The sequence below is a fragment of the Etheostoma cragini genome, chromosome 14, assembly GCF_013103735.1.
Source record: "Etheostoma cragini isolate CJK2018 chromosome 14, CSU_Ecrag_1.0, whole genome shotgun sequence".
Lineage (NCBI taxonomy): Eukaryota > Metazoa > Chordata > Actinopteri > Perciformes > Percidae > Etheostoma > Etheostoma cragini.
The window spans coordinates 21318879-21334911 of NC_048420.1; the positions used below are offsets into that span (position 1 = coordinate 21318879).

At 42.7% G+C, this 16033-nt stretch overlaps 1 protein-coding gene across 2 annotated transcripts in view; it reads right to left on the reverse strand.

Annotated features, from left to right (window-relative positions):
• LOC117956670 (nectin-2-like) overlaps positions 1-16033 on the reverse strand; it is a 273954-nt gene that overhangs the window by 120412 nt on the left and 137509 nt on the right. The window lies entirely within an intron of this gene.

Here is a 16033-nt window from a genome sequence, read left to right on the forward strand (position 1 = left end):
CGAGAATGAGAGAGGCAGATGAATATGCGCTTGTGTGCCTTTGCTCATTCCATCCTTTCCAAACAGTAGAAAAGCGAGAGAGAAAGGGTAGGGGGAGAAGAAGAGGAAGGATTGAGGTGCCAGGCAGGGAGAACAAACCCCAGCAAACTCAGTGTGGAGGATTAAGGCAGTTCTCTAAAGCCACTGCTCTTTTTGCTTCTTTATCCACCTCTCCCCTCTCCCCTCCTCGTGCCCTGCTCATGAATATGATCAGGAGTGTGGAAATGAAAAGCAAAGATCAAGACAGCAATAATGCTCCCCAACCCCAGAATTACTTCTTGCTTATATAATGAGTTTTTAATATAAGAGTTGTTGATGTTTTTGCACAATGACTCCAAGCGGGGCCTTTAGAATGTCTAATGTACGCGTGGTCTTTGCATTGCTGTGTAAAAGGCTTACAGTATAGTGTTTCTTTTGCTGGTATATAGGACATATGGATCTAGGATTCTAATCAACGTGCACGTACAGTCCACAAGGATTGTAAGTAAAACAGTAAACAGTTGCCCAACTGTAGGCTACTGGATGTTGTAGCAGCACATTAGCCTCAGACAGCCGGAATTGTTGCCAGCTTAGCTAAATGTACACTTATAACTCAACTAACACACCACAACACTGTCAGTCTGTGGCCCAACAGGTAAATTAAGTCTCCAACCTAACGTTAGTGACAGTGTTGACAGCAACAAATACATTTTAGATGAATAAGATGAGAGTATGTCCAGATGTTCCTCTGTCCTGTTTGCTCAAAGCTAGTAAATTGTGTGTAAATAAACATTGTGGTAGGGTCTATTTGAAGGATCAACAGTAAACCATAATGTTCATAATGTAGGGAGAAGTCAATGAGTGAATGATTTTAGGCACAGTTTGTTGCCAGACATTTGTATGATTTACAGCACAACAGATAGGGTATTTTTTGAGGGCATATGGTGGATAAAAATAATAATCTTTGCTTTAAAAGTCCCATGGCATTGCATGTTTTTTTAACATAGATATGAGTTCCCCCAGCCTGCCTATGGTCCCCCAGTGGCTAGAAATGGCGATAGGTGTAAACCGAGCCCTGGGTATCCTGTTCCGCCTTTGAGAAAATGAAAGCTCAGATGAGCCGATCTGCAATCTTGCTCCTTATGAGGTCATAAGGGGCAAGGCTACCTCCCCTTTCTCTGCTTTGCCCGCCCAGAGAATTTGGTCCACCCATGAGAGAGAGATCATGGCTTTCAAAAGAGCAAAGTGGCAGTTGGTCAAGGCCACACCCCCAGTATCCACCTTGGCCCCCCATCTCTCATCCTCAAAAGCAGACTCAGAAATGGCACAACCTAAGGAAAGCTCATTGTGGGACTGGCTCTAGTGGCTGTAATTCTGCACCAAGGCTAAATTTTGGGAAAGAGACTTCAGATATGATATTAGGGGACCACTAAGATCTACATAAAAGCATCCAAAGAGCACCGTTTCATGGGATGTTTAAGGAAGCAACATGTTTTACTGGAAACTAAAGTGGTACAAGACAACGGTAATTAGCAGTAATTACAGCAAACAAGCAATTGATTTACACGTCTGTGTGTTCCTGTTTGACAAAGTCTGAACTTAAACAGGTGAATCTGTACAGTGAACATTACCTTGCCTGGCCAATAGAGGGGCTTATGTCATAATGAAAAAATGAAAAAAGGAATTGGTCTCACCTGGTTTCCTAATTTCTATCTTAATACAGTATCCCACTATTATCTTATCATTCTTTTTTAGCATTAACAGATACGCATCCCTACTACATTGTTGATTGGACGAACTAATCGAAACTGCTGTCAGTGGTCACAACACCAGACCTTTTATAAATCACTGAACAAACGGAGATGTGGGCAGTGATTTAAAGGTCTGGGACCAGGCTACTTTTCTATTATTTCCTGCCCTATTAACGCTTTCTCTCTCTCTCTCGTCGATCTTGCCTTCATCTCCTGTTTCCTGTCTCTTTCTCTTACCTGTCCAAAGTACTTTACGTGTCTAACCTTTCCCTTCTGTCTCCCTCAAACATATACCCCTACATCCCTCCTTCCCTCCCCTCTCCTGACATTGTACCCCTGCTGCCCCTCTCCTTCTCTCTGCATTGATCAGTCCGTAGTGGATTAGCTGCAGATTGTGATAGCTGTCTGACCCCGGCTGGCCCTGAACAAGTCCTGCTGGCTAATTGAAAGACACACAATGGTCTGCAAGGTTATCAAAGCTCTATCTGGCCCATTATTTTACACACTCACACATGCACACATAGTTTATTGAGGTCTCAGGAGTTTATTGCGGTCTCTGGATGTGTCAGGCCAGAAGGGAATAGCTCAAAGTTGCAACACTGAGAGAAATGAGAAATGTCACTAAGCCTTCGACACAAATTGGATGTTTTGTGTGTGTCTGAATGTGTGCGCATGCATGTTTGTCTCTACAGAGTTGCAGACTGTGTGTGTCTGCGTTTATGCACTGTATCTGCTTACGTAAGTACTTGTGTGAGTGTGTGTGTGGATTGGTGAGTGTGTATTTGTGTGATTGTGTATCTGTACCTGGCTGTGGGAATGAACTGTATTAAAGACAGAGAGAGCGAGAGAGAGAAAAAAAAAACGGCTGAGAAGTAGCAGAAGCACAGAGGTAATCATGGATCGTTCCCTCGCCAAGCTTCGACTGCAGGTAACACAACTAACACCTGACCTTGCGAGTCCTGTGAAGAATGAGCCTTGTGCATGGGTCCAAAGTTGAATGTGCATAGAACGAATAAATGTGTGCCGAGGCAGATACGGGCACAGTATTTGCACATATAAATTGCAGCATGGCGATTTGTGCATTACTACCACATAATAAAAAACACATATGTATGTACAGAGTGCACAGATGTTATCCGTCGTATGTAATGTGCAGTAGATACAGTCTTCCTGTATGTGTGTTGCATGTAATTCTGCCTTGAGCCAGTCAGCTGTGGAAGTTTGAACTTGGATTCAGCAAAACCACGACTACAGTATACCGAAAAGAGAAAAACAAAGAACTGGAAAGAAGTCCAGAGGAGATGGATACAGTACTTGGACAAGACTAGGAGTAAGCGCGTGTTCGTATGTGCATTCATGGGTCACCCACACACTGCCTGTTCCCTGATTGAAACCAGCAGTGGCTCGGCTCAGTGCAGCTCCATCAATGAGCTCACCATTCTCTTCTGGCTGCAGGAGAAAAAGGGAATGTCTTGAAATCTTGACTGCATCAACCCGCTTAGGCCCCAAACGTAAAATATTTAGGCAAGCAATGTAGAGAAAGAAGTACCTCTCTTTAAAATATTTAGAATATATACCACGCAATACTCAACACTATCGACCGCTTTGCTCTTACTCCAACTCTGCTGGCGTATCAATAATGCATCCTGTTTCGACAAGATGGATCCATATCAAAGTAAAGGCTAGGTTTGGCTGATGGGGAGTCAAATACTCCACAGACCAGTTTGGTAGGGTTTTGGACAGTGAATTCGGTGTTTCCCTTCCAGTGATTTCTTTTCGGAGGGCCCTTTAAAGATGAGTTCATGGGTCGCATTATAAAGCTAATTTCCTAAATAACTCTGTAATTTTTTGATATTAATTATCTGTTACATTCAAGTCCCTCCTTGGCTACTAGCAACTGCGTGGAGGAAGGATGGGGGGGTGAAGCGCAATAGCGGAAGGCTTGTATCATGTGGATGTGATGATAGTTTTGTCGTCATTACTTAGAATTCCTCATGGAGGGTAACAGAAACTACGTCATATAGCTTTAACCAACAAAGGCATCCCAGTGTCAATTCATTGCACAGATTTAAAGACAGTCTGTCCTTGAGCCCAAAACTGGTCCTTAACTGCCAGCTGGGTCCAGCTACATCCCTTTAATAAACAGTATAGAATACAGGAGTTGGAGACAATGCAGACCTCTCTCTGTTTAGTTTTTCCCTTATCAGATTGAGACCTTTGCGTGATCTGGTTGGGTTTTCCCTGCATCCTCTTTAGCGTGTTAAAAGAATAGTTGTAGATAAACTAGACGGCACCTTTGACTTTTAAAAGAAGACCTTCTGTGTCAGGCTTGAGAAAGAAAGTCTCGCTGTACTCCAGTTTAATTCTTTGTCCCGGGTACTGCCATTGTCTTGAAGGACAAAAAAAGGAACAGCCACCGGCTGAGAATGTAACACCAATTTTTTGGCTCGCTTCCCGGAAAATAATCTAGCAAAGAGACTTGGTAGAAATAACCAGACTTTCATTCTGTGCAGCCATCACCCTACACATTTCTCCGTTCTCACCTCTTGATCCCTATTTTTGTTAATTTTCAGTTTGTCGAAGGCCTAATCCCCTCTGTTAATTCTGCTAATTTGTTCCTGTACCACACAGCCACTTTTGCGAATGTACAGCTATTATGTTCCATGGAAGTATTTTATTTTATAAGCCAATTACAGGCCTAGTCCTAATGACTTGTCATTTATGTACTACACACAGGGATTCCCCCAAATTCCCATCTACTTCACACAATTAGCTCAAATAATGTTATTCTTAGGATCAGACATTTAAATACTTTTCTTGGAATACATTCTTGTAGTACATGCTGTAACTAGTCTTTCTGGCCTAATTGACAAACTGTATATTGGCGGCATGGATCCGGTGTGTTTTTGAAATGTTCTGCTGTACTTGCTGCACATTCTCTTACAACACCCTAACATGAAAAGTCAGCATTGAATCTTAACGGGAAGAAACTACGAGATCAAATTTGACATTTTAGCACGAACTATAGAAATACTGAGGGAGTGGCGCTGCAGCGAGGGCTGCTGGTGCACTCACACAGGCTGATGATGGGACTGAGCTGTTGACCTTTCAATAATGAGACCTTCTCTCTCCGCCACCAGGCCACTCGAATGTCTCTAACACACATTTACTATTCTTCCCCTGAAGGTGTCTTGCACTGCATATTGAAGAACAGGGTACAGCTGTAGATCATGTAATGTTAAAGACATTATACGCACACACTTTCTCAGACACACACACACAGCAAGTTTACTCAAGGACAAATACGCAGTCAACACTTCATCAAAAAAATCTCATTGGGCGGGTGGGGGGGAATTAGTCTCTGTGCTACGTGTTATTTTTGGATAACTGTACCTGACAGATCAGATAATTACTTGCAATTGAATCTTTCCGTTTAAGCTTGCAATATCCTGCATTTCCCAGAGTCCTGTTCCACAACTGGCACAGGGAAACAACTTGTTGCATTAGCTTCTCCATGTATAATGTACAATAATAAGATTGAGAGAGGGATGATGTGAATATGAGAAAACGAGAGTGTTATCTATACTTAAAATGTCCTTAGGTTAAACTGCACTGTGTCTATTTCATGTAATGTAATCCGGACCTTTTCTATGATAGTTCTACTCCGAATGATTATTATTATTAAATCTTCAAGAAAAAGAAAGAAGAAAGAAGAAGCACTGGGGGTTTAATTCTGACTCCTTATGGCTGTGTTAGTTGAACACAAATAATTTATAATACTGTATAATTATGACTCAAAAGTAGTTATCACGCTATGCAATGCCAAATGGTGTGGAGATATTGAAATAAACAGCTGAAGATTTTCAAGGCATTACTTACTGCTTGGAAACACAGCTGATATTTTACCTATAAGGCAACAAGCCTGTGGGCTCAACCCCGCTCTCAGTCTCAGTCATCGACCACCAAAAATCACACAACTGGAGACGGGATGATTATTTTCAACCGCTGCTCGATAAGTGCAAACACCGCAGCCCTTCCCCTAATTGCCTCGGGTCAGTCTCTTTCTGGGATCCTGAATGAGTTTTAGTCATAAACCCCAAATGTGAGCCAGTGGAAATGTTACATACAGAAAGCTTTATTTAGTTTTTCAGTAATCTGTTGACTGGACGGTCATCCTGCTGGGAGACAGATAGAGAAATAGACGGGAGTTACTGCTGCCAGGCACCCGCTGATACTGAGGTCAGATATAAGCCTCCCCCACCTCAAATCAATCTAGGTGGATGGCTTTACACCCGCCCCCACACGTATATGTGTGTGTGTGTGTGTGTGTGTGTGTGTGTTTGTGTGTGTGATAAGCCATAGCCTGGAGGCTCTCCTCAGCTCTTTATCTCCCTGACAGAATTTACCCCTACATGACCACGGCTCCAACAGTCACTCAGAGGGGGCAACAGCGGAGCCTTTTTCTGTGATTTCTCGAAAGTTTCGATCAGATATCAACAGCTTTGTTTCTTGATTGTCGGAGAAAATAGACAGAACCCTTTCCCTTACTTTCTTGTTTCTCATTTTCGGGAAATCACTCTGCTGTGGAAATAAAACTCGTCTGGATGAAATCTTCCCCTCTGGGTGTTTCTGCCAAAATTTGTATTCGCCCCCGAGCTGCCTGAGTAACACAACTGATAAGTAGATCAGTAATTATACAAACTGAAATCACAATGAAATTAAAAGGGATTTCTACGCTATGGGAATTATATTTGTTATTATTAAAAGTATTGCACATTCATCACCTCACCTCCTTTTTTTTTGTAGTGAGTAGAAAGTCGATACTATCGTCCTCAAACTTTTCAACCATCTGCCCTTCAATCTCTCCTATCAGCTAAAATCTGTAGCGATTTTAATTGTGACTTTAATTGTGTTTACCCCTAACAAATGAGCTCCTTTCCCCCGACGCCCTGGCTGTTTACTGGTGGATATAACTGATTTATTTGCAAGAATTGGTCACAGCTAAAAAAACAATCCCTGACACTTTTACCACCTCTCCCTGGGTGGTGTGTTAATAACCACACACAGACACGACATGCTGGATTGTAGTGAAGCTCCAACAACGCTGTTGGTTTTAGCCGCGTCGCAGAACCCAGCCTCCAGCCTCCAGCCTCCAGCCTCCAGCCTCCAGCCTCCAGCTTTGATGAATCCTAACAGTAAATCTGCGAGCCGAACACAGGTAGTCATCACAATAAGGTAAAAACACAACAGCAAGGCTTCAAAATCTCACCGAACAAATATTACACGGCTAACTGATCCTGTGAGATTCTCCAGACTAAATCAAGCAAACAGCATTTTTTTAATTAAAGACTACCACCCCAGTTTGTCTTCTCAGTGGATTTTATGATTTATGTTAATAAACAGAGTTTTTTTCTAGTTAGACATCTGCTGTGTTGTATTTTTGGCAGTGTGAAGATATTAATATCCAAGCCCATCAAGCTGAGCCAAGAATAAACCAGAACCCCACTTACCTTCCACGAGAAGCCGCTTGCTCTTTTTTTTCACCCTGCATTTCACTAAATCCGACGCTACAGTGTTGTGGCCTGGGGCCCAAACTAGATGAAACTAAATCAGCTCCATCAAGACATGAAGATTAGATGGGAAGTGACTGGTAGTCTAAACAGAAGGCCATTTCCAGTCTGTTACTGTAGCAACACATCACATATACAGGAAGCCCCAATTAGCTCCAGAGACATAGCAGTTATGGTTTATGTCTGTACTTAACATGTGTGTATGAGAAAGATTGCGTGAGAAAGAAGTGTATGGCTGGCTCAACCTGTATGTATTAGCAGAACGGGGTAGGTTCCTGTAACACAGTTCACCCAAGCGTGTTTCTTAAAACATTTTAAGTGGGAAAAATGCCATGCAGTTGCTGAATCTATATTTATTTCAAATTGACAACGGTCAGTTTAAAACATTTTCGTGAGTACTGCTGCTCCACCAAAGCGTCGGCCTGTGACCTCACGCTTGATCTTCACGACAGCAACGTGAGAATCGTTCTGGGGCCTGGTCGGTGTCATACGTGTAGTGTTGCCCCTCTTCTGTCTAAGACACAGCAGGTGCCATTTTTTGGCAACAAGTATGTCTAGTCTGACATAGTGACTTTAATGAAAGACAAAACAATCGTGTTCCTGGATTTACCCTGCAGTGATCTGACGGCAGGTAACCATAGTCCTCATAAATCCTCCGGAGTTTAAAACGCCAACAAAAAGACAGCAAAAGGAATTGGGACATCTGTTACAGGACATCTGAAAAAGAGTGACAACCGGTGGAATATCTGGCTGAACGAGAGCAATCCCAGAAATGGAATGTCAGGGATATAGACTAGTAACACATTACCAATGAAACTGTGTAACCCAGTACACTTTCTACACACAGTACTGAATACGGATTACTTTGTGTGTCTAGAAAGTATACAAAATATACGCATAGTATAACTGAAACAAGCATGTATCATCATTTCTGTGTGTTACATTTTTTGTAAACAGTAACACATGACAAGACGGCTTGTATACAACTGACAAGAGAAGGACAAGAAAGAGCTGAAGAAGATGCGGAGGCAGAGAAATGCCAGATATTAAGATTCAAATGTTTGACATCTGCTCATTCAATATGTGCAGTGACATGCACGGTGGTACAGACTTGGATGCTGAATAAGCTAGTATGCAATAAAGAAGAAAGAATACTAAAATGAATGGGATGAAAACAATCCTTTACCATCCTAATGGCCTTAGGTAAGAAGCGCTCCCTCACTAAACGTCTTGAATAATTTAACTACTTACTTATTTGTTGTAATAAATGTGTTTCTTTGTTTTGAATCAGTTTGACTCATGGTTAGGTCCATTTCCTGTATTCACAGCATCAAGCTTTAAGTGTTGTTGTTGATGTAATCTGCAATTAAATATACAGCATGCATATACTATACATGTGCCAACCAATCAAAAACAAGCTTTTAGAAGTAAACACTCTACTTTGTTATATCAAAATTTGGCAGAGTAATGTACACTCAGAATATATTATACTGTTACAACTATTCCACTACCACTCCAACCTGTGTGTGTTTTTGTGTGTGTGTGTGTGTGTGTGTGTGTGTGTGTGTGGGTGTGTGTCTGCATGCAGTGTGTGAGTTTTATTAAGCCTGTGCAGGGCTTGGCTCACGGTTTATGTCAGAGAGTCAGTGCTGTTTTCCCCCCAATGACTAGATCATCTGATTATTTTATGCACAGAGCTGCATAGTCCAATTTGTTCATGTGTGCATGTCTGAAACACTGTGTGTACCATTGTGTGTACTGTATATGCATGTGTGTATGTGTGTATCCACAAAGTGAATATGTGCCTTTCCGCTGGCCAGCTATCTCGCTTGCTGCAGGCAATCCAGGAAATGCTTCTCCACTGGTCCCCTCAGATGTGACTGCGTACGTGTGTGTGGGTGTGTGTGTGTCTGTGTGTGTGTGTATCTGAACGACAACAATAGCCCACAGCCCAGTGCCAGCTGGACTCCCCATGAAAGGGCTGGATGGGGAGGGGGAGGAGGGGAGGGGGGATAAAGTGATGAGCAGAGGGATAGAGGACAGCGGAGGTCACAGCCTGCTGCCAGTTTGCTCTTTCAAACTGGACCAGAAGTCATGAGACTTTTTCGAGGACTTTCCTGACGCTCTCCTCCTGCTGATACCTCTGTTTGTGCCTCTCCATCGCTCTCTGCTTTTTTTGCCCTCTCCATTTCCACCCCCCCACACCGGCCTTTATCTCAGTTTTCAGCCCTTCTGCAATCTTTTTTTCTGCTGCCCACCCCACCTCAAATCCACTCCCATCCTCCACTCCAACAGTTTTTTCTGCCAACATCCTCTCTCTCTCTCTTTCTCTCTCTCTCTGTGCACGGTGTGCTGGGCAGATCCAGCTGGCACCGTGGCAACCGAGCAAGCCATGCATAGCTGGCATCATGTGCATGTGAACCGATGGAAGGTAAGGGTGTGTGTGTGTGTGTGTGTGTGTGTGTGTGTGTGTGCGTGTGTGTGTGTGTGTGTGTGTGTGTGTGTGTGTGTGTGTGTGTTAAGGGGACTGCTGTACACGTTTCACTCTTGTCAGCAAAAACTTCACAAAATTCTCAAGTTGTCCTACAGAAGCATTTACTCCTAGGAGCCCAGGCAACATGGGAAAGAGAAGGAAATAGAAGTAGTCTGTAGATGTGTGTCTCTGTATGCGTGTGTCCCAAAATGCCTCAAAGTCCACTACCTCTCCACTTCAGTCTCTCCTTCCTCCTGTCCCACCTCTCTTCACCCCTCCCTTTCTTTCACACGCAACCCCACATCTTTACATCCTTTAAGTTGTGGCCCCGGTGGAGGCTGAGGGGAAGTCATGTCACGTGATATCTGCTTGACGGCAGCAGAAAAGCCAGACAGCACTGTGCTTTCATCTACCATTAACAGAACAGAGAGGAGCTGTTAACAGTTCTCAGCAGGGACATCAGCGGGTTGTGCTGAGCCCGTGTACACAAAGTGCCGGGGTATTAACCGTTACATTATTAAGAGTCGGAACCTTCCCCGCCCGACAGTTTAGATCTCGTGCTGAGAGCTGAATTCTATCACTACAGCTAGTGAAAAGCGGTTTACTTGTGATGGTTTTTCCTTCAGGAAACACAGATGTTAAGTGAACAGAAGCAGGATCACTGTGACTCAAAGACATGGTATGGTTTTGGTTTTTATTGAAGGCACTGTGTTAAGATAAGACATCAAGCCATGTTTGTGTTAGTGAAAGCTTCAGAAAACCGCTTTCTATGATCCACGCTACTGTAACTGCACGCCAAAAAAACTAAAGCTGTAATCCACAGTGTTGTAGTCAAGTCACAAACTGTCGAGTCTGAGTCAAGTCTCGAGTCCCCAGTGTTCAAGTCCTAGTCCAAGTTCATTTTACCAAAAAGTCACTGATACCTTAGGTTGAGTCAGTGTCGAGTCATGAGTCTGAAGAATAGCAACTCCAGTCGGACTCGAGTACCACACCATTGGCTGTTTTATACACATAAAAGTAGTCAGAAACTTGGAGTCCTATTTTTACGAATGCTTGAGTCCAACTTCATAACTCCTTGAGTCCTAGTTAAAGTCATAAGTGAATGAGTCCAAGTCAGGTACTCCATCACTGAATCAACTACAGTCAACAAACTCATCTCCAATTCTCGGTGTAGCACAGTTTAGCTGCAACGTGGCATTCAGAGCCATGCTAATTATTATGCATTTTGTCTACATCACAGGAGAAGATAACTGCATTGATATTATCAGCCTGCTCTGTAAAAAGGTCAGCTCAGGCCAACCCGTAATGGTCCTCTTTCCTCAACCAAAGCTGTGTCTCCTGTTGAACTAATTGGCCCGATGCATGCATGGTACTGCAGGTGACTAGACAACAAGCATCATCGCTAAATGTCATGCTGGGTTGAGCTTCAAGTACCAAGAGGATTTCATTACCGAACCACAGGGAGGCTTTTATTGTGAAATCACAATAGAGCTGTAGCAAATGCAACACAGATTACATTAGTCGTTAGTGGTGGATAGTCAAACATTAGAAGATGTAATAGTTATAGTTTTATTCTTTCTAAGGATGATTTTAAACTATGACTTTGGAGTGAGCCATGGAGCTGGTTCAATTAAAGGATAGAAGAAAAGACGCAACATGTACTTGTTGCTTCCAACGTGTCATCAAGGTAAACAGCATTTACTGTGCTATGCTGTCCTATGTATGCATGCTGACATCTAGGGTCATTTTTTTAGGGCTTCAGCTCTGAATGCATGACGGTAGCCCAGAGTGTTATTTAAATCCAAAATGCAGGCAACACAGAGGTTTAGGTGGGAAATAATATTGCTACATTTTGTTTGAAGTTCCAGTGATTTGACGTTTTCCATCTATGGTTCAGGCTCAAACACACAGAGCTCTGAAGCAGACCCGTGCGTCGCTTTGAGTCCCCTCTCTCTGTAGAGACGAGCTGCAGGCTTCTGTGGTCCGTGAAGCTTTATGTAATCATAATGGACGTGCTGCGCCGTGGGCGCGCTGCGGCAGATGTGTCGCGCTTGTACTCTATGTAGTTCTGCCGTAGTTTTAGTTTTCCACCTCTGATGTAAAGCAGTGTTAAACCACTTCCCTAAACATTGTTTCATTCAGAGACCAGAGACCCAAAAGGGGTCTGTCAGAGGGTCTGGGATCTATCACAACGGCAGAGCAATCACGTAATGCACAGCAGGCTATGGTGCAGGTTGATTATTTCTGGAAATATTGTGACTTTACACTATACGTAATATTATAACTTTATTTTTCTCAAGCTATCACAACGCAAAGCCAGAAAAAACAGATGGGATGAGTTATATTTCTAGTGTGCAGAATGTTTTGAGTATAACCTGAAACACATCTGAAATATTGCAGTTCACGGGTTTATTAATTCATCAAAATGAATTTATGTATAATTCACATGAATAAGTGCCAGATGCACATTTAAAGAGGTTACTCCGTCAACAAAAGACGCAAAAGAGGAGGGAAAAGTAAATTAGGCCTAGATGTGTGTTGACTCAGCAGAGATAACATTAAATGAGAAAAGTTAATCTACAGGAGAATAAATATCTGAAAAGAAATACAGAATGCCTGAGAGCTTTACCACATAATATGTTTTCATATTTTGATTTGTCACCTATGTTTCCCTTTACATAAATAAAGATATTGCAACATAAATTGATGCAGAAAAAGGTAGAAATAGGTGCAGGAAAGTTTACCAGAAGGCAGGAAATTAAGTGTCTAATGATCAAAATGTTCTTAAAATGTCCCCCCCCCCTTACGCCATCCACATTGTGTCTGGCCCCACAAATCTGGACAGATGTGATTAGGCCAAGTGTATGTGCCATCTAAATAATATCATTAAACAGGACGGCTGAAATGAACATACACGGCTATTAACAAGCTGAGTTTGTGTGATCTGCTCTGCATGCATTACATTTAGTTTGTTTGAATGGGTCCGGGCTAAGCCCCGAACGTGCTCAAGTCCTAGAAATGCCCCTGCATGCTGATCATGATAATAATCAACTATTCCAAATGTTTAGTTGGTTCAGCAATTTGATTGCTAGAGTTAAGTATATGTTCATTTGTTTTTGTTCAAATAATAAAAACCTTCACTTTCTGTTAGAGACTTAAAAAACTTCTTAGAAGGACAGACAGACAGGCAGGTATATGATTAATTTGTTCATTGGGCTCAGTGGTTCAACTGCTGGTGTGTGCTTTAATTAGTAACTGACATGTTGCAAAATGAGTCGTATCTGCGTTTTAGAAAGGTGAATCTAATGATGTAGTCGTTTTGTGATTCACTACCAGTGGCAGACTGGCCATCTGGAGTGTTGGGAGTTTCCCTGGTGGACTGCCTTCAGATGTGGGCCGAAGCAAAAGAAGAAGATTCTAAATAGTCATCGGGCTGGGGTTCTGATGACTGGCCCGAGGGAGTGAGCTGGTGGCCCAATTCATTTTGAGGGAGGCTCTCATTTTATAGGTCACGATTCACCGGCTGTCACCACCATTAGGAGTTTATTCAGTGTCCATTTGCGATGCTATTTTAGTTTATTTTGGTATATAATAACGTGGACAGTCCCCCTTAATTCCCTGTACAGTTAAAGGAGCAGCTTTAGCCTCTACGGCTAATTTCCATCTGTAGTCCCTGGCCAGCAGACAATAGGCATTTTGAAAGACAATGGTTAACAAATTAAATTGGCTAACGTGGGCTTGAGCTTCTCGGTACACTGCCACCTACAGGTTTGGCAAGCTCTTGACGGCATTGATGGCATATGTACACAGATATGTGTAGATGACACTTTTCTGAAAAATGACAGCTGGGCACAATGTTATTTTTGAAACCGGAGAGGTTTAAATGTCCGTTTATGGATATAGCCGCCCAGGTGTAAACGTAGTCTAGGTAAGTTCAAAGCTAACCTGTAAATATACACCAATAAATACTCCTCAAATTAAATGATAATATAGTCTCATTCTTGAGCCCAGGGCAATTTTTCCTGTCCAACAAATGTATCAATAGCAAAAAGCGAGAATTTGTCAAGCTAATTTTTTAAAGAATCACATTAATGCTGAAATGACAATTTGCATTTAAAAGCAGCACAGCCGAAGTGTGATGATTTCTACAATAAACAGGTGGCAGGTCAGGTGAAGAGGCTGCCATGTACAAATACAGGTCACAGCTCTGACTCACTACAACAGCCAAAGTCACTCTTTATCAGCCAAGTGCCTTTGAGCGATCACAGCGATTCCCCTTTGGGCTCGTGGGAAGTCACTTTGGATGAGTGTGTCAGCTAAATCGCGAAAGAAAAAGAAAAAACAGCATAGAAAAGCTGCTTGTTTGTTCACTCGGCAAAGCGCTCTGTCAGCCCACACATCGCCAGCTTCAAGTCCTGGCACTCACTTGATAAGTAAACGTGTTAAACTGGGAGATTAAGTCACTAAGTGACTTTATACCCATTCAGTTATTTTACTGTGGTGGAATACAAGCACACGGTGAAACACCAAGGACACATTTAGCACAGAGGAGGATGGATCACAATGTCTGGGCTTGATCTCAGGTACTTGTAAAAGGTAAAAAAAAAATATGCCAAATTCAAAGTGCTCAAAGTATGAGTGTGTACTTTGTGAGTAATGTGTGAAGATGTTACATGTGTCTGCAAAGGATTTCAGGTTGTTAGGCTTATGTACGTGTGTATGTGTGCTAGAAGGGGAAAGAGTACCCTCCCTGATACTTTGAGTCAGTCACATTGCTACGCTTCCAGCGAGAACAGTAGCAGCTTAGCCACTTCTGAACCTCCCACACATCCCTCCCAACACACTGCCTGGCTACAAAGCCTCTTTGTTCTCAAAGGAGACAATTCAAATCTCCAGCACTGATTTCCCACGGATTTTCTAAATGTAGCTTTCTCTCTGTCTTTTGGCAAAAGAGTGAAAGTTATTTATTTTTATTTTTTTGGGTTTGTTTCACGGTAAGATCAGCATTAGTGATCAGTCCAATTAAGTCGACAAAAAAAAGAGTTGTACGTAGAAGAAGGAAGGAAAGAGTTTGACCATTAAAGCAGGCAGTGGGGAGTGCAACACAGTGAGAAAAAACACACACACACACACTCACACACACACTCGGATTAAAATAAAAAGACACGCTTACAGGTTTCAAGGCCTACCTGCTGATTTGCAGTGAAGCATTTCAGCATGTGCACATGTTCCTGGGTTGGTGTGTGCGTGCTTGCGAGAGCAGATGTATGTGTGTGTGTGTGTGTGTGTGTGTGTGTGTGTTGGCTCAATGTGTGAAAGTGTCATGGGGAAAGACCAAAAAAACAACAACCGAACACTGCGGCAGCAGCAGCTGAATCACCAGACTAGATCAGGAGTGCATGCAGATACAACGGTCATACTCGTACTGGACAGAAGGGGAGAGAAAACTTAAGGAAGTGTTAGTTCCTGAAAGAAAGTGGTGGATCCAAAGAAAGGAAAACGTAAAAAAAAGGAAGAAAACAAATAAAAACAAACCTAGGCAAACTGGCTCACACCAACTTGAACCCATTGGAAGAATTTTTAAAGCCTTCAAGAATCCCAACAGTGTCGTGTCCACTACAGGGCCAGAACGCTGCAACGAGGGCCTACTCTCGGACTCATAAATCACCATTCACATTTGATTTACGTCCAGCAGGGCTACAGTTTCCCAGTCGCAGCTTGGCCGTATAGTTTCCAGTTTCAAGAGAGTGGTTTTCGATCTAAAGATATAAAAATTTTGAATTGGCCCTTGTCCTGCAATTTGGCCCTGCTGTGGGGAAAAGGTCAATCAAAAGCCTCTGCTGAACAGCCAGCCAGCAAAGAGGAAGAGATGGAAAAAATCCAATGTGAAGATTGAGAGAGACCAGCATCCCCGCAGCTCTCAGATCAGCTCTGATCCCAGCATGTGTGTGTGTGTGAGAGAGAAAGAGATATAGGTTTCTGTGCATGCATGTGAGCAAGTGTATCTGCATGTCTGAGGACGGATGTGGCCTGTATGTGCATGCAAACGTCTATCTGAGTGTTTGAGTGTGGACGTGTCAAGACGCACAAAACAGACTGTACATGTGCACATACCCCTGTGCACAGGATAATATATGGTAGTATAAGCAGCAAGTGGGATTCTCAGTATGTGTGTGTGTGTATTTGAGAAAATGTTCCCGTTGTGTCTGTTGGTATGTTGT